The 19,202-nt window shown below is 44.3% G+C and overlaps 1 protein-coding gene across 2 annotated transcripts in view; it reads left to right on the top strand.

Annotated features, from left to right (window-relative positions):
• The first annotated feature begins 351 nt into the window (after positions 1–351).
• Positions 352–19,202, top strand: part of SERTAD2 (SERTA domain containing 2) — an 84,634-nt gene continuing 65,783 nt past the window's right edge. The window contains exon 1 of one of the 2 annotated variants that reach the window (XM_074864333.1): positions 352–829. The gene's annotated coding sequence lies outside the window, so the exon portion shown is untranslated. The remainder of the gene's footprint in view (positions 830–19,202) is intronic. The other variant, XM_074864331.1, reaches the window with a different exon arrangement.

Genomic DNA, 19,202 nt, shown 5'->3' with positions numbered 1-19,202 from the left:
GCTTATGATTGGGCCGGGCCGGGCCGCCCATCAACCCAACCCTCAATCCTGGTTGGCCGCGGCGACAGGCCAGGGCGCAGCTCCCGCCTCGCGGAGGTCCCTCCAGCCCGCCCCCCACACTTCGCGGCGGTGTCCTCAGAAGACTCATTGGGCCGAAGGGGGCCGCTCCAGCGCTGACGGCGGATCCGCGCGCCCATTGGCCGGCCGCCGCGCCAATCCGCCGGGCCGCGGCGCCCCGTAGGCTGGCGGGGCGCCCGGGGGGCGGGGCGGCCTCCCCCCCCCCCCCCCCCCCCCCCCCCCTCCCGCCGCCTCTCCCCGGTCCCGCCCTGTGACTAACTCCCGTGTGTGAGTCACGGCGCGGCCCGTCAGCGCCGTTAAATGCCGTGTGCGGGCGGGCGGCGCTGCCTGGGCTGCCCCGGCCCCCTGCGTGCGGGCGGCCGCCTCCCCCGCCTCCTCCCCCGGTACATGGCTGGCGGGCCGTACTTGTCACGGTGTCACATCCTCCCCGCCGGCTGCGGCCCCAACTTCCCCCCCAGCTCGGCTGCCGCCGCCGCCCGGGGCCACCGCAGCGGCATGGGATAGAGCACAGCCGCCTCAGCGCCTGGCCGCCGCCTCCGTCGCGCAGCCCGGCGCCTCGCCGCACGCTCCTTTTAAATTTAATTTCCCTCTCCGGTTTAAATTCCTCACCCGTGTGCGTGTGTCCCGCTGCTTCTTCACACCCCCCTCCGCGTCCCCTCTTCCCGTTGGCCCCGACTGGCCGCCCCTCGCTCCCCTCGGCGCCTCCCTCAACGGTCCTCAACGGCCCTCGCCGCGGAGCCCCCCGGAGCGGGTGAGTGCCGGGCACGGCCTTCCCGGGCTCGCCGGGCCGGGGGGGGGGGGGGGGGGGGGGGGGGGGGGGGGTGCGAGGGGAGGGGGGGGGGCGGCGGGCCGGGGTAGCCCCCGGGTGTCCGGGGGGGGCGGCGGGCCGGGTGGCTCCGCTGGCTGCCAACTGTTTGAAAGTTGGGGGCATTCGCCTCGGCGCAGCCTGGCACCGACCGGGGAGGTACTTTGCCCCTCGGACTGGAAAAAGAAGGGGAGAAAAAAAACATTAAAAAATTATAAAAACCCGCGTCGTTGCCAACTACAAATGCGTGTCATGCTGCTGATGACACATTTGATTGTAATTTAATTTTTTTTTTTTTTGGTCCCCCCTGCCTTGGTCGAGACCGCCGTTGAGGCGGTGGCGAAGGTGGATGTCAGGGGCAAGGGGCTCCCGAAAGCCACCCGGGTCGAGTGGCGGGTCAGACCCCTCCGGACCGGGCTCCGGTCACTGTCCTTCTCGGAAAACCAGGGAAACCCACCTTTTCTTATTTCCAGATGCACCATCCTCCTCCCCACCCTGTCGTGCCTGGATGTTTCGGTGTTACCTGGGCTTGACTTGGCGTGGCAGGAAAATGCGTGTGTAGGGTGAAGCCGTGGTCTGCAGTGGGGAGTTTTGGTGGCTTGGATTGATAGTGGGAGCGCTTAATGTAAAATGGTTGTGTCTCTATTTCATTGCTATTGATTTTCATGGTTTTTCCCTCCTTAATGTATTTTTAGAAACGTGAATGTGGTGTACGTTCTCGTGTGCTGTACGTTCAGAGTAGCTAAAATCAAACAGATACATGGAAAACCCCAGCAAGTACAGCAATGTTTCCATACACAGGGCGTCTGAAGCCTTAGTACTTTGCTGGGTTTAGTTAATAATTGCTCGATTTTTGTAATTCATATTGTATGGAAACTAATTGCTGAATTGAAGGTTTACCAAACATCACAGCGCTCCAAAATAATCTTTCTCAGACATCTGAAAAATAAATCTACTGAACTTTGTTAAGAGGAAAGGCCAGCATCATTCTGAGAATCCTCCAGGTGAAGTTTTTTTTAAGGCAAGCACTCTTGTAAATAAGAAGTAGTAAAGTATGGCTTTAGTCAGTGACTACTTAAGTGTAGTCTTAAGTATGCTTAAGATCAGTAAATTTCTAGAGGAAATGAAGTCTTTAACAAATCTTGTCTTGCTTCTTCTATCTGTAAGGAGAGGGAGGGAAACAAAACCAGTCAGCTCTGAGGTTGATACCAAATCAGTCCTTATTCTAAGGAGTAACTTGCCCAACATAACCCAAAAACTTCCTAAATGTCTGTTATTTTGCTTTTATGGGGGGTCCTTGAGCTGTGGTCTCTTAAATCAGTATGAAGTGGGCCTGCTTCTCCTCTGCTACTAGTTTAGCACCAGTGTAACTTCATTAACTTTAATGGAGCGGATTTGCATTAATGTGAAAAGTAATCAAGAAACCCGTATTTTCAGAAGGGCCCCTGTAGTAGTGACGTGACAAGCTCTGATTCCTTCTCTCATCAGACCCAATTACGCCACCCTTACTCACGCTGAGTGGTACTTTACTGCGCAAGTACTCCCTGCGATGCTTGTATGACTACTTGTGTACTACAGTACCAATCCGGGTGAGGTAGAGTGGCGCTTATTTTTTCGTAACTAGTTTTTTGCCCTTCCCTTGAAATAAGAATATATTGGATAACTATTTTTCTTGGGTCATGAAGAAAACGTCTGAGGATTAAATGTAAAGCTGCTGTGTGACCGTACCAAAAACCCCCTGTTTAAGACTACCAGTGCTACCAGTGAAACAGGCAGGTAAGTTTCCTGTGTGTTTAGCTTTTCCTTGTTGCTATGGAAAGTAGGAAAAAGATTGTTGAAAAATTCATTATCTTGTCCTGAAATTCCTCTGTGCCTGAGGGAATCCATCCATACCTACATGCTGTGTTCAAGTTGGAGTTGTTTTTTTTCCCCTTCCCCTCCTTTTCCAGAACCCCCCCAAACATTCACATGCATTGTTTAAATGTTTGCTATTGAAATCACTGGCAGCAGCATCAGGCCCTCAGTTGTTTTTCTTTAAAGCAGTTGATAATGGCTTGGGTGTGATGTTGTAGAAAGATAATATTATCTGGTGTGTCCACAGCTCAGATCCACTGTCTTCTTACAATCTCAGAAGAAAGCGCCGTACTAAGCAGCCTGTAAAGAAAATATGTCTAACAAAGCAGAACTGTCTTCTGCCTTTATGTTCTTATTTATAAATCTCTTGAAAGTTTGCTTGATACTCTTTCAGAACAAGACACAATTCTTTCATGTTTGTTTCATGTTTTCACTTCCTCGTATGACTGTGTTCATTGCGAAGCTTTTGTGTCACTGATTGAGATGTTATTGTAATTAACATTAATTATGCAAACTAGATTGTTTTTAGAGGCTCTCCAACTCTGTATTGATACTGTCAACTTGTTTGTTTGTTGAACAAAAATCCACACATTTCACCATTCTCAGAGAAAATAGATTAACCGACTCCAAATTAATATATGCGTAGGAAACCATAGCAAAATTAAGCTATTTTAGCTCAAACGACACATTGAATCTTGACGGAGATGGTGAATACAGAACAGTTGGATCTGAAACATCAAGGCAGGGTGAGTGGGGGGAGCAAGAAAGAGGACTAGGTACAGCCATTTGGGGAGGGTGTTTACACTGCACAGTTCCACCACATTCTTTCCAGATAGACAGTACTAGATTAATTGGGCCAAATTCTGTAGTCTCTAATTGAGCAAAACTCTCACTGAAGTATACTGGGGCTGTCTGCTTGGTTGTGGACTGCTGAATTTGTTTGAGAAATGGAGAAAAATGGCAGTTTACTTCATTAATTTTTTAGAACATCTTGGATTTTAGACTCAGAGAAGATACTTTAATTTGGCTTAGAAGGTGTTTTTAAAAAAGAAAAAAGCTTACTAAAAATATCATTGCAATATGTGTTCACTTACAAAAAATTCCCTATAGCAATGGTAACATTTTACAATTTTTTTATAATGTTAATTATAGTGACATTCACAAAAGTCTCTATGTCTGATTTTGAATCTCTCCCTTGAAACACTTCTGAGCTGAGAAGGACTTTAGAATCTCTCCCTAGAAATCGCAATTGTTGCAATATTTATATATTGTATTGCTGTGTACTCTCAGGAAGAAAAAAAAATAGGTGTGGGGAGAAGAGTTTAAATGAGAATTTGTTGTCACGATATCAAATCTGAAAATACATGCAGACTGGCAGATTACTCCCTGTCTTAAAAATTAAGTCTCTCTAATTTCCGATTTAAATAAGCAAAATTTGGTTTGCAGTTTGCTTTGGGTAATGAAAGAGAGGGGTTTTGTTTCTACTTTTGGTGCAGTGGTCCTCTGGAAAGTTAGAAACAGTGCCCTGGGGCTCAGCAAAGTGGAGGGTGTATAATTATATGGGAAGGCTCCATAGCATCACTGAGTTAGCATTAGCAGCTGAGTGAGTTTGTTAAGCTGTAGAGATGGTATTATGGAAATCAATAAAATGCTGATTTCTTTTTCTTATTGCAGATTCCATGTTAAAGAAGATGCTATTTGTTTGTCTGCCTTCCACATAGGCTTGCCAAACCATTAGTTGATTTGGAAAGGCAGGTTCTTCAGTTCTGACAATAAGTAGTCAGATTTTTTTAAAAAAAAAAAAACTCTCTTAAATCTTTATTTATTAGATTGTCTTCCAGAAATCGCACTAACATCCTGGCCTGCAAGTGGCTTCAAGTGTGTCTGTTTGTCAGCAGAGGCAAAAGTGAAGGTCACTTATTTTTCTTATGACATGCTGGTGTGGCATTGTTTGTTGTAGCTCAAATGCTGTATGTTCCTGACATCCCTGTTTCAAATTAAATTATCTCGAGTGTTTGGAGGGTTCTGATGAGATGTGCTGAAATCCATGGTAAAAATAAAAGAGAAATAGTGACCTCAACTGTTTTCAGAGATGTGAGTCAGGAGGGCTGATATTAATCACTGCAAGATCCGTAATATGCGTTGGCCTTTATTTCTTTGTCTCAAAGCTTCTCCTGCTTTCATACTAGAAAGACAAGTAACCAGATCATTCATCATGTTAAGCGCTTACAGAGAAATGACAGATCGACAGCCTTATGTTGAGCACTGTGTAACATACATGATGCATTAAGTTCTGATGATCTATATAAAACATTTTAATTGGGAGGAGCAGTAAATGGGAATGGCTGTTGTCTAATCCAAGGACTTTATGCTTTTTTTCTTCTTCCTGATTGAAATTAAACTGAAGTTCATAATCAAATTATTTTATTTTAAAATGTCTGTATGCTGTGACCCTCAATAAAATACTCTGAAACATTTTATTCAAGCTAAGATACACTAAGGGCTTTGGGGGAACCTCCAAACCTGTCTGCCTTAGTGGTGGACAGCATAACTGATGGTAATCCAGTAGATTTTATGGAAGGTGGACTTTATAGGAAGGTCCAACTCAGCAGCTTCTTCAGGGACACTGCAGCGAGCATCTGTTTTGTGACATGTGAGCGGCGTATGTACAGAGTTCAGATATCGTGAGGCGTGCGGAGCATGTTCTTGTATGAATAGAAACAGTTCAAAATGCCGGATTTATGATGCAGGCAACAGTAAAGGTCAGCAACTTGGAAAATTAATAATATGGTTCGTGTTGACATTTCAGAGGGAATTCTGATGGGGGCGTGGTTCCAGCGAATGTAAACTTGCCAGCCCGGCCGTACAGATAAAATAGGCAGCCCTTCTCTTATCTCTTTGGTAACCCAAACCTTTTTACTGAGAAACCAGCAAAATTATGTTTATATTCTCCCTATGCTTTATTGTTTCTGCTAATCTCTAATTAAATAGAGCCAGTGAGAGCCAGCGTGGTGCTTTCAGTGCCCAACTACAGCTTAGAAATGACACTCCGCTTTCTAATGATTATGAGCCCGTGAAGTCACAGGAAGGGCGGGGGAGTTGGACTAACGTAGTAGGCAAGTAAATTCCTGATTCTCTAAAATATTTGCCTGTAGTCGTAGTGATCTACAGTACTTCATATCTCTGGCATTGCCATGGGTGTCCAGTTAAGGACCGTTTAAGAACACTGGAATGAAAAAAAAACAGGAATGAAGAGATCTCAGCTGAACCTGAACAAAACATTTTTAGGTCCTACTGTGTGAAATAGGGAGGAAGGTCCCCAGAAATAATGAGGATAAGGTTTTTCGTAACTAAAATTACAGTAGTGATGGTGCGCCTGAAAAAGTAGCTCCTAGATAGACAAGGAATTGTAGTCACTTCGCTGTCTTTTCATAAGCTGTTACTAATGTGGTTAAAGCATTAGTTCTGAGAACAAGTGCGTTGAGAGCTTGGATTCTTCTTTAAAATTTAGAAGTCTATATTCATATATTTGCTGTGGGGCAAAATAAAATACTGCTTGTTTGATTATCCAAAATCAACATTCTCATTAAAAAAAAAAAAAAACCAACCAAAACCACACACCCTGCTTTTTGTTGAAATGAAGTCAGATATTCCTGTGGATGCCTTTTTCACTTTTGGCTACCTTTTTTTTTTTTTTTGCTTTATTCTAAGTATCTTTTCATCATCTGCTTTACTTCTTTCTGTCCTGCTGAATTCCTTTTCTGTCGTTTTTGATTCCTTCCACTTCTTTCCAGCCAATTTTTTTTTTTTCCATTTGTTGTTGTTCTTTCTAGTCTTAATCAACTACCAGTGTTGCTGCTTGCTTACAGAATCACGTTAACAGCTCTAAATAACACAGCTCTGTGCAGGGTACAAATAAATAGCAACTGATCCTTCCTTAAAAAGCTTACAGTGGGAATGTGAAATCTGGGGGACTGGCATCCAGCTCCTGTTTTTTGTGGCCCACACTTCTTGGTTTTGGTATGAAGAGTGGTTATGCTGCTGTCATGCAGTGCTAAGGCACATGTTGAGGTATGCGGTGCCAGTAATATTTAGTGTCCTCTGCCCTTGGCAAAGAAAAGGTTCAGCACCTCTGACCCGTAGTCCAAAAGGAAAACGTGAAGGGAGAGCCTGTTGGAGGTGTGACATGAGTTGGTGCAGTCATCCAGGAGGAGTCAGAACCACAGCCAGGAATAATACCCAGGTGTCATCAGCTTCAGACACATGCCCTGTGCTGTAGCAAAGCAGGTTTTTTGCTTCTTCTATGCTTTGTGGAGCTCACTTCTATTTTTTTATTTCTTCTGCTTCTGTTTATTTGGCTGTCTTCTCTGTTTTAGTCTTTTCTCATCTTTAATATGTCATGGCTACTTGTGACCTCTCAGACTGCATCGCAGGGATGTTATTAAGACTGAGTGGGTTTTCCCTCATCCTGTGCTGGAATATTTGGCTGTTGCCAAAGAAATTGAGGTCAGAATCAGGGCCTCTTGAATACCATGCACCAAAAAGTATGTATGTATGTGTTGAAGGTACCAAAATACTATTTAAAAACAAACAAACAAGATTTGTGAAGTTAAAAAAGCTAGTATTCAGTTTGTGATGCAATGTGAGAACTAAGGTATAAAATGAGATAGGTTTTCTGTGGTGATGTAAAGGAAAAAGGTGCAGCCTTTTTAAGAGAACAGTTAAACTATTAAACCTTTTTAAAGGAACACACCAGTCCTTTGCTGAACCTGCTAATTTGAAGGTTTTTGGAAGGTAAGTGGCCTTCCTTCCTGCGAGAGGGAACATACCTGATAGTAAAGTTTCTAAACAGCTGAAGTCTCTAGGCCTGGTGGTGGTGATGGTCTTTGCCTGATATCAAGTGGAAGAGGTAGCAGCCAGGAATGCAATGGGAACTTGCCCAGGAATGCAGGAATCCTTCCAGCATTTGGCCAACAGAAGGAGGCTGGTTTAACTGCCCTTTGATTTAGAATATTTTTAATTTATTCCCTGTTTTCAGATAATTCAGCGCAAAATCTAGGGAAAGGCAGTTTCTGTCTTTTCACATTGGCAGATTTTTATGGCATTCCTTCCTTGGAAAGTCCAAAAGGGGGAAAAAAAAAATCTCAGGTATAGTCTTCTACTCTCCCCCCTGCCATGTTCAAAAAGAGATAGTCTTCCCTTGTTCAGAATAAAAACTGTGATAATCCATTTCCTTTGCTGTGATAATCCCTTGCCTGAATGTCCCAGTAGCATAATTTGATTGTGGTGCTTGGACAGCTATCATACTCCTATAAAACAACAGTGTTTGAAAGGTTATAATCCAAGAAATCCAGAGTTAGAGTGCTTACAGCAGTGACTAATTGCATGTTAGTGGGTATTACTGTATCTTCCTGAGTTATGTCCCTCATTGGTCAAGACAGACTTGCAGATGAGTTCTTAACATGTTATTTAACAAGACGGTAGTGCTCTGTGTTCAAATTGCTTGTTGTATGTTTTTATTCTCCCTCCCCAATGTAGGGTTCAGCCCTCCTTATCAGTTTTATGGGAAAGCCACAGATCCAGATTCCTTCTGGAGCTGTTGCAGCATGAGTGAACAAACTGCGTAGGGCTTCTTTTAAGATCTATGAAAGTAGCCTGTGCTCCTTATCCAAGAAAAGTTAAGATTCCTCATTATGTCTGGGGCTTTTCTGTGGCTTTTTGTCTTATTTTTGCTTTTTTCTTTCCCTTTCTTCCCCACTTCAACCCCAATTCTGAAGGAGCTGGAGGAATTACCAAGCCCAGCCTTACTCACATCTTTCCAGTCAGAAGAGGGTGGGGTGGGAAAAGTCTGCGTTGGACTGCAGATGTTCTCTCTAGCCCCTTTGCCACCCCCAAGTCACACTTCTTCAGCTTGAAAAACAGAGGAAAAATTCCTGCTTGAACACTTTTTCCTATCTTTAATGAGAGATTAAGGAAAAATCCTTCTTTTACAAAGAAAGGAAGTTGTGTAGGTGAATGTATCTAGCAGCCTTTAGCAAAGGGTCACCACCATAGGGGTGCTGCTTAGAAAGGTTGCCAAATCCTCCCAGACTTGCACCAGGCTGTTGTGAAAGGCTGCTATGAAATGAAGGAGCTATATAGCCAGTGTGTGCATGCGTATTTCTGAAGGTTATGCTGGATTTCTGCCATGCCACAAAACTGATTAGAATAATTTATAATAAAAAGTGGGGCATGGATTTAAGAAATGGATAACGTGATGGGGGAAGGAGGGAAGTGGATGGCAGGGAAGGCAAATCTGAAGGTTTTCCTGGTCAGTGGATGTACCCCAAAGTGTAAATTTTCTACTACTGTCTGTAGGAAGAAGCTACAGCCCTCACTTTTGTTGTCAGAGATGACTGCTATATACTTGGCTTAATATACATATTGCATGCTTATGTGTTGCTGTTTGTTTATTTACTTGCAGTAGGATTCAGGATATTCCAGGTGCTTTCCAGGTGCTTACAGATAATCTCTGTTCCAAGGACTTCACAAATCTGAGAGAGGCCAGAGGAAAGTAAGTAGGTGGGAATTTACAGGTTAGTACTGAGTAACAAAGTGAGATTCACAGGATGCGGGGCCCTTGAGAGGAGGGCGAGTGTGTGGCAAAGGTGCTGTGCAGGTGAGGTGGGGAGGAGGATACACACAGTGGCCTCCATGAAAGAAACAGGCATCGTGCAGACAAGTGCTCTGACTGCTGAGCCTTCTGTCTATTCTGCATTTATCAGCCATCTAGGCCTAGTAAATGTGTGCGTTTTGGTCCCTGGTGTGTCTGGAAAGAAAAGAGATCCTTTGCTTTGCTTCTGCATTACAAGTCAGTCCTTGGTCAGTTTAGAGCTCCTGACACCTGATCTGTCTGTTGGACGCTTTCCCCTGTATTTGTCATTGCACGATGTGACGGCTGTGTAAGTGGACTTATTCTGTCATGTTCTGTGCAGAGAAATGCTGTGAAAATGAGAAAGCAGGGGAATGAGGCATGTGAGGTGTGTGCGTGCAACAGTCAGAAGCAGCATTGGGGTTTTGCACGTGCATTCCTTGGGGCACAGTGTCATCGTCTTCAGTTCAATTCCTGCTGCGATTAAGGCCCCTGAGCATGTCTGTAACACAAAACAGAAAACAGAAAGAAAATGTTTTCAGCCGTCATTCTAACATTGCTTATGTGCGTATGAATCATTCCTCCTCCATCTGGAAGGATGAGATGCAGAGCTCTCTTCTAAGGAGGTATCTAACGTACATCCTCATAGCAGCCAGCAATTGGCATGACAAAAGGGTTACAGCTAGTGGCTGGCACTTTTCCCATCCATCTTGCCACTGGAAACATAATGCTTTTGCAATGTGCTTGTTCTTCAGGCACCAGTGTGCAGAGACAGTCCTCAGAACCAGAAGAGCAGTTGCATGTTGTTCGCTTTTGTTTGTGGTGCTTCCTCAGTGGCCCAAGAACTGGCAAGTGGGAGTAACAGCAATGAACTGGTTTTCTTTGAGTGTGACAAGGAGTGGATGGGAGCGGTGGGGTAGTTCCCTGGAGAAGGTGAGCAGCAGGGCATCTAGCACTGCCAGTGTAACATCAAGTGTGGGAGAAGATGTTTTGCTTCTAACCTTGTATGCTTCGCACAGCACAAGGCAAAATTTAGTAGTATTGAGTGCACAAGGAAAAAAGTCTGATTTTTAAAAATGTCATACATTCTTCATGTAAACTGACTACCTTGTATATATTCTGTCCTTCACTTGATTTGCAAGACCAAGGCCCTGACTCAATTAACTTAGTCTCAAACGTTCCTGGGATGTCAAGAAAGAATTTCATTGCCCATCTTTTTGTAAAGGGGTGTTTAATGTGGTGTCAGAACGGGCAGTAGAAAGAAGGGCCCATTTAATCTCAGTACTCTGCTTTAACAAATCTATTGTTATCTTTCTCTGTTGCTGAGCGTGACTGGAAATGTCCTCTTCTTGCAGCAGTGACCAGTTCGATGCGCAGTTCAAACCTAAATGTAGAAACTTGGATGTTCTTCTGGTGAAGCTCCTTGAGGCACTCTTGAAACTCACCAGATGCATGCCCATGGGATTGGACGTGCCTTTGCTGTTTCCGTCTTTTGAAGGACAGTTGGAGATGAGGTAGAGGAGAGTTTGGGGTACACTGCCTTCCCCCAGCGCCTTTGGTGCACTGAATGAGCTGGTGTTTGGACCCATTGTTCTCAGAGCTGGGACCAGTGGCTCTTTCTCCCTGTGCGAACAGGAAGAACCTCTCTGCTCTCCATTCCTGCTCTGCATTTTAACCAGCGTCTGTTCTGCAGGACAGGCTCATTTCTGCTGCAGGAGCTGAGTGTCATCTCTCTGTCTTGCTAAGGGTAGTCTGGAGGTTTAGGGCACTGCTTCTGCAAGAGCTCAGCCAACTTGGGTTGGGGTGGGAATGGCAGGGATTAAATCATCCGTCTGCCTCACCTGAGGGAGCTAAGCATGGAGGATACAGACTTGTGGCCACTGCTAGTGCCTTGTATATGAAGTGAGGAACTTTGGCTTTTTGAAGGACAGGTTCCTGTCTTAGCACATGGATGGGGAAACCTCCTTTCTGTTTCTTTGTGATGGATGGCTTTAAGATGCAGCCCTGTTCTTAACATCTCTTATTAGCTGACTCTAGACAGGGACATGCTGAGCTCAGGGGTGCGAAGTACTGGCCTGTTTCCTACTGTACTTTGGGTTTGGGGGTAGGGAGATGGTCTGTAGGCTTTCTGCAGTGGAGTTCCTGTTCTGAGGTGAGAACAGCTGTGCCGCTTTCCTTCGGAGCTGTTGTGACTGCAGGCAGGGATTGTGAAACCCTCCTGTGCTGCTGAAGCTGAACACTGCATGAGAGAGACTGTATCTGTCTCTTCTCTCCCAAAGTGCTTTTGGGAGGACGCTCTGGAGCTGGCCTGTGAAATGGTGTGATAGAAAGCCTCTCTGCACTGGAGAATGAAATACTCCTGCATATTAGGGCTCAGGGCTGGCTTTGTATCTGGGGAGAGCTTTTCTTTTACTGTGTCTCAAGCTTCTGCTTTTATCTTTCCTCTGATACACAATAGCCTGGAGAAGACCCATCAGGCAGGGATGCTCTGTTACTTTCTCTAGCTTCATGACTGATGTTTATAATATAGTGTAATAAACATTTCTGGCTTATTTCAGGGTGTGTACTTGTGTGTGAAAAAGATTTGGATATGTTAAGTCTGCCATCTTTCTTACCTGTGCCTGAGATATCTGCTTAGAGTCTTCCCTGATACATAACAGCTATGGAAAGGAAATAACACTCCCCATGCTCCTGGAAACATTTCGGTAACTTGACTTTGGTAAGCAGTACAGTGGTAATAGGGATGAGGGGGTGATACGTACAGTATCTTGCATTGCAAACTGGCTTCTGGATCCTGCAGAGTGTGGTCAGCAGGTGGAGGTTGTTCACATTGCACACTTCATCTGCAGTTGCAACATGCTCCGTGTATATAAATTCAGCTCTGCTTTTCTTTGTGTGACAGGTCAAAGCCTGGGGACCCCTGAGGCAGAAGAATTACATTGCTGTGTGTGTTTGTATGTGTACACTCAGCAGGTGTATTTTCTCCTGTAACACGTTCAGTATCTTCCAGCCCAAGTCAGCTGTGGGTATTGCCCCTTGCTGAGAGGCTGAAGACCAGGTTCTCATGGCCTAAATTCCACCTAAGGCACTGTACTTGAAGGCCAGGAGTCAGCTGAAAGGAAATAAAAGATACAGGGACTTAAGTGCGATTTAGGGAATGTGAATCCAGCTTCTTCTCTCCTGTGACACCAGTGTGCCATAAGCACCTAATGTAGGAAGCTAGTAGTGAACAGGCCAGGCCAATTGCTGTGTTTTCACTTCCCAAAGTGTTTCTAGACATACTGAACTGGACTCCCCACCTCTAACCCAGCTCCAATATGAATTCTCAAGCCAATCCCATCAGTGTCAGGCAGAGCAAAGAACCTGATCCAAGCAGTGCCGCTTATTGCTGAAAAGGTCCTGACATCTCACAGCATTTATCTTCTGGAGGGTAACTGGAGGGGTAGGGGAGAGGCCTGGAGCTATGCTGGTGCATGTGTTGTTTTTGTGGGTTCTTTTGTTTTTCCTTCTTAGGAAGTTTGAAAGCTTGCGTTGCACCCGTGTACTAGAAGGACTAGGCAGTGCCCTGTTACCCATCAACACCAGATAGATCTGGTGTTGGATGAGGGAGACACCTGGGCTCTTGGACAAGAGGTGCTGAGGGTGCTTTGCAGCATTCCCAGCACACTCGGCTGTGGGGCAGCTGAGCCCTCCCGGGCTTGCTTGTGGCCATAAAGAGTGCGATCTCTCACTGTGTTGGCCCTGGTAATCTCTGACTATCAATCATCCTCTTCTCATTTGGAAGAACTTTGACTTAATAATAATGAGAGATACATCAGCTTGAGTAATTTCTGTTTGAAGATATTAAGCTCTGTGAATACTGAAGAATATCGTACCCGAAGCTTTTGAGCACTTCTGACTGTAATGCAGTGCTGTTCTTGGAATGATTTGTTTCAACTATAGGGCCAGTTTAAATAGAGCTATTTAAGTATATGTTGCTGTTCCTCATACATCAAAAAGTGAAGTTCAGTGAATAATGAGTTATCATGGAGCACCACAATGAGATAAGAACTCATCATAGCTTTGCAATAAATGGCAATGTCATTAAAGGAAAAAAGACTTTTTGTCTATAAGCTTAATTGGAAAAGCCAGAAATCTTGACTGGAGATTTTTAGCATGCTGACCAACTGGAATATATTGTAAAAAGAGCAAATTTCTGTGTGCAGAGGGTGTCCAAGATTTTGATTGCTGTGTGAGCCACATGGCTGTGGGATATTTTCCTACATATGCCTTTTATGTAGATAAGTGACAGTACCTGATTTCTGGTCCTGGAAGGAAAGTGTAGTACATTATTATTGAACAGCTTTGCAAGATGCAGCAGTTGTCAGTAAAACTCAGCAGTGGACAGTGGAGCTGTATTTGGCAGGTGTGGACTTTTTTTTAAAAAAACCTTTTAATGGCAATGACTTGCAGTTATATCATGCTGTAGTTTTAAACTGTGTAAGTCCGTTTGACTTGTTTATGTTCTCATTCAGATCTTTAATGTGCACACAGAAGCAGCTGGTTTCTGGGATTGCTGATCATATGGATTGGAGGTGGGGATGACCAGCCCTGGTGTACAGGGGTATTAAGCATTCGCTCTTTCACTGACGTTTGTAACACAGCCGCTACGCTCGAATTTCCCTGTCTGCAGAATGTGGGTTCATCCTGCAGTTTATAAAGAATTTTAAGAGGAATGATGTGCAAGATCCATGCCACTCTTCTTCCCTTTGTGGTGCTTACTTTAACTTATTGCTTTTAGTAAGTAGAATCATTGTACCGCTGTGGTCTCGGTGATAGTTAGCAGGACACCACGATCTGCCCATCTGCAACAGCTCTGCTGGAAAGGTCTAATCTGCAGGAGCCCTTGTTTGCTCTTAAGGATGAAATGCAATTGAGCATCTGGTGAAGGCTGTTCTATGGTAGAAATTAACTATAAATATATACCTGGGGATTTTTTAATCATTAGGCTTAAATTGATTATTTCCTACTAGTTGTAGGACTCCTAAAAATTGCTTTTTCTCCTTTCATAAGAAAAACATTAGTTTGGTGGGCAAATGCTATGCTGTGGGTAAGATGTGGCAACAATAATGCATGAGGAGCGGTGTGAGAAAAAAGACAGCTTCCTGCTCTGTGTTGTTTCTGATTTCCCCCCCCCCCCCTTCCTAATTACGTGGAGTTGGAAGAATGAGCTGGTAGGATATGAATGTTGCCATCCCATAATAAGAGTTGTGGTCATGGGTGCCATGCAAGTATGAAGCTTTGAGAGACTGTGATGTGTTTTGAGGACAGACCAGGAATAATTCAGGCCTGCACACGGCTTTCTCAGGTAGAAGGTAAGCTAAGGGAATGTCTACAAAGCTAGAGCCCAAAGCTGGAATTGTGCTCCCTGTTCCAGTTAAACCAATACATAAACAAACCAGTTCACTTGATGTTCCCATTAATTTGGACTGCTTACCTTTCCAGTTTTTCCAGCTTGTGATTTGAGCAGAATGAGCCAGTAGGAAAAATGACAGTCTGGAACTGGCTTGACTTGTCTCCGTCTCTCCCCGGAAAGCCAGTTTCTTTTCTACCACCAAAATAGGGACTGGCTCCACAGCTATTGTTCAGGACACCTGAGACTCCACAGCAAAATCATCTGCTGCTGCCTAGAAAAGGGACAGCAAAGGAAAACTTGCAATCCTTTGCCAGCTCTTTCTGCACCTCTCTACCTACTATGGCTTTTTCTCCACTGTACAAATGGTGTAGCAGCTGCGGCTTGAAAATCACTGGGGCTTTCTCCTCACCCTGGGGCATTTAACTGTATCCAGGCCTGGCACCTTTACAAGCACAGGCAGCAGAAGGTGCGTGTGGGGCCAGTGTCCTGTCTGTGCCGAGTGTGCTGCTTCTGACAGCCGTGCTCTGCCTGTGTCTCCTTCCAACATGGCCACAGCGCACGAGGTGGGCTGGCCCACGGAAAGACAAGTTGCACTGTTCTTCTGACTTGAGGCCTTCAGGCCTGCGATGACCTTGAGCCTTTTGTCCCTGAAGATACTAGGGAGTAGCATGAATAAAAGCCTTTCCTTTTTAATGGAGAACCAAACACTTGGGTTACTGAGGGATCTCTGGGACCGGTTGGAGCGGGTTTTCCCACTGTGTGTGTGTGTGAGATGAGGCATGGTAGGGAGAAGGAGACTGGGTACTCAGTACAACATTTAATTTTATTGTGTAACTCCACCGCAGCATGCTCATGACGTGTGTTTCTGACTTAACCAGGAACACTGAAGGTGCAAAGCCCCTCCGTGTCCTCCATGTTCCAGGAAGTCCTGACAAGCTTCTGGCTAAACAGCCAACAAGTCCACGGAGTCCCTTTGGTGCTTTGATGCCTGTGGAAAGAGAAGTTGGCAGTGGGAGTAATTTTCTAGCTTGTGTTGCTGACCGTGACAAAAAAAGAAAAAGTCAGCTTTCTTGACCTGGAACGATGCTGAGGCTGTGTGGAGGCTGGAGAATGCAGCCAGTGGTCTTTCCTTCATGCCTTGGGTCTTTTGAAAGAGATTTCTTTGGTATCAAAGTAGACCCTAACCTTCCTTGGAATCTCCTGGTTGAATTCAGAGGTCCGTAGCTGAGATCTGAGGCCTGCCTCCTCGGGCTCACTTCGCTATCAATTTTTATATGGGGCACTAGTATAGACTTTGATGTACTGTATTCTCAGTCATGACTGGGGGCTCCATGCTTTTGTATGTTGCCTGTATATCACTGGATACAGCTGGCATGCTCACCTACCAGAAGTGTTTCTTTTGTTTCCTTGATACTGCTAGAAGCCATTCTCAAGTATGTTCTGCCAGGCAAAATAAAATGAAACCCATGAATCTCGAAAACTTGGAATCTCAAAGACGACGAAGTAGGGAAACTGTATCTTTGGCAGCACCAAGGCCCTCTGACACAAAAGATCACAGTAGTGATCCATGTCTCTTGAGACTTGGAGATCGGGGGCTGGATTTCTCCTCTTATACTGAAGGCTGCCAACCTCTGACCAAAAGAAAGAGGAGAGAAAAAAAAAAAAAGAAATTTAAGTTTGTTTAATTGGAAGAAGAAAAAGGGATATGCTGAAAACCTGTGACTGAATTGGCTTGAGCTTATGATCGAAACTCTTGCAGTAATTGGCTGTGATCTACTATAATGTTCACACGCTGTACGGGGGTGGGTTTTTTGTTTGCTGCTGGCTTGCCTTTTAGTCTTGTGTGTGCACGAAGAGGAGGGAATAGCATGTCAGGTGGCGAGAGGCAGGAAACAATCTCCTACGTGTGCATCTAAGGGACTGACGCTCAATGACTGAAGTTGGGAGTAAACCACGTCTTAGACCAGGAAAAAATAAACTCAGTAAATGAAGCAGCTAGAGTAGTTTAGTGTGCAGAACAGAGCCTGGCAGAGGAGGTGCTGGCTGCTGCACTGCACGTCTTCCTGGCCTGAGTGATGTTGTGTCGGGGAGTTGTAGAGGCTGAAATCCTCTGTGTTGGTTCTGAATCTGGCATATGTGTTAATCGAGATTACCATAGGCTCCAGTGGGAGAAATGGAGAGCATTGCAAACTCTCAGAAGGTCATTTGAATGCTGTGTACTTGCGTGAGGAATACCACCTAGGAAAGGGGTATTCCTTCTTCTTTAGAAGGAACTAGACATCAGCTGAGACCGTTTGCTTTAGCGTTACACAGTAGTGTAAAACTCAGTCATGGGATCTTTATTTTTGAATAGTTAGCAAATTGGGGAGTAGTGATAGAAGTGATTAGAGCCATGATTAACTGTGTTGCTTGTGATTTTGTGGCTGAACCAAAAATGTGGGTTGGTTTGAATTGAAAGATGAAAAATTTCTTTTGCTAATATGAAAAATTAAGATTTTTCGGTAATCCTAAACCCAAGTATTTTGGATTGTCTAAACTCCGTTAGGTTAAAGAGTAAGTGATTGAAAACAGTTTTCTAGTTTTAGAGGAACAGGAATCTTAAGGGCGGGCTGTTCATTGAATTAAAATTTATTTCAGTCCTTCTGAATCCACATTTTGCTGAACGTAACACAGGACAGATTCACCTGCAGAGGAAAAGGGAGCTGTAGGCCCCCCCAGCTGCTTGCTACACTAGCAGCTAGAACCTCTCCTGTATCCTGTATCAACTGTATCCCTTATTCAGAACAGTGCTGTGCACACCCTTGAAATAGTTCTCCAGACCAAAAAAACTTCCCAGCATCTATAACAGACAGATAAAACTGAAAGTTAGTCACAGTCAGAAATAGAGCTTTTTTTTTTTTTTTTCCAAAGAGCAGTGTGCGTGTTGAAGGCAAATGAAAATGATTCCCTAATGAAAAAGCAGTAAAATTGCTGAAGAGCACAGCTAAACAAAGGTCAAACCACGTAGACTGAATTCAGGCAGAGGCTAAACCTTTGCAATACATACAGAGAGTGCAGTATAAAATGAAGGTGGCCAGTCCAAGGAATATTACCATGCATAGATAATACATATATATGTAGATAATATATGCAATCATACATTCTGAAAGCCTGTCATCAGAACACATTGCAAAGCACCGAATGCACACAGGAGTGCAAAAAGACGTAGCTGGAGAACATAATACCAAGATCACCACAGAAACAGTGTTCCTTGGGGGTCACTTTGTTTAAAGCAACCCTTTAAGCCTCTACAATGCACTGGCAAGCAAATTCCCAGAAAGTGAATTTCCAGATAGGTGCTGGAGCTAGGTAAAGTGAAATTTCAAGCGCATGAATAAAGAAAGGATTGGTGCTAGCCTTATAAAAGCAAAAAAATAAGCCCCCTCAGATTCACTTGCTGGGCATAAGATCAGCCCATGTGGCAAAGCCCATGTTGGCATGTCTGTATAAAGTTAGATACTGTTCAGTAGTGCTTTGCTATGGAACAGAAAGTCTCATGAGCCTGACTGGAAACACTCTGCATATGCAGTTTTACAAATGTTATGTGCTGAGCAGCATTTTTAAAGAATACAGGAGGCATTTCAAGGAAGAGTGGATTAAGGAAGTTGTGTGAGATACTTATACCGGTCCTTGCATCCCAACAGTGTGTATGATCCATGCTGCGTCCCCCTTGTCCCTGAGATATGAAGCAAAAGGTGAAAGTGTTAGAAATAAGTTGCTGATTCAATGTAGTTATCGACCAAGTTATTACTGTATGGTTCTGGTTTAAAGAAATAAATGCTATTTTGAACTGTTGTCTATATACAGAAGGTCTAAATGAGGCCACCTTGAGAATACCCCGGTGTGGTTACATGAGGAAGGTACAGAGATGAGAAGACTTCCAAAAGAGGAAATCATGTCTAGACTTCAAAATGCCAGTTCTCAGTTTTGTTTTAGGTGGTGATATCCTGTCTGGTATCTTTGAGCCTCTATGGAGGAGAAATAATTGACTGAGAGAAGGAAACAGTAACATAAGGAGATACCATGTATCATTTCAGAGTAAAAGTTCACAAACTTTCATATTTCAGCCCTCAGAATTTGTCACAGACTAGAAAGGCAGAGTGCATTTTATTGTCTGATAGTGTATCAATTTAATACCACTGGCCAGCAGTGATGGGAAGCGTTCTTGTGAAGGCAGTCTGCAAGGTCTTGACTAACTTGCATGCTGTAGCCAATGTGCCTTCTTCAAGCATTTTATGTTAAAGGTTAAATATTTTGTCTTCTTTCATGTTTTAGCTGTCTTGGGGGTTGAGATGGATGTGCGATTCCCAGCTTTTTTTTATAAGTGACTTGATAAATGTAAATGTAGAACACTGGACCTAAGGAGTTAAGTTCACTATTTCCAGTAGTTCAAATTAAGT

This window comes from Strix uralensis, chromosome 3 (genome assembly GCF_047716275.1).
Source record: "Strix uralensis isolate ZFMK-TIS-50842 chromosome 3, bStrUra1, whole genome shotgun sequence".
NCBI lineage: Eukaryota > Metazoa > Chordata > Aves > Strigiformes > Strigidae > Strix > Strix uralensis.
Note: the sequence above shows the minus strand (reverse complement) of the source record. Positions and strands in the feature narration are given on the sequence as shown.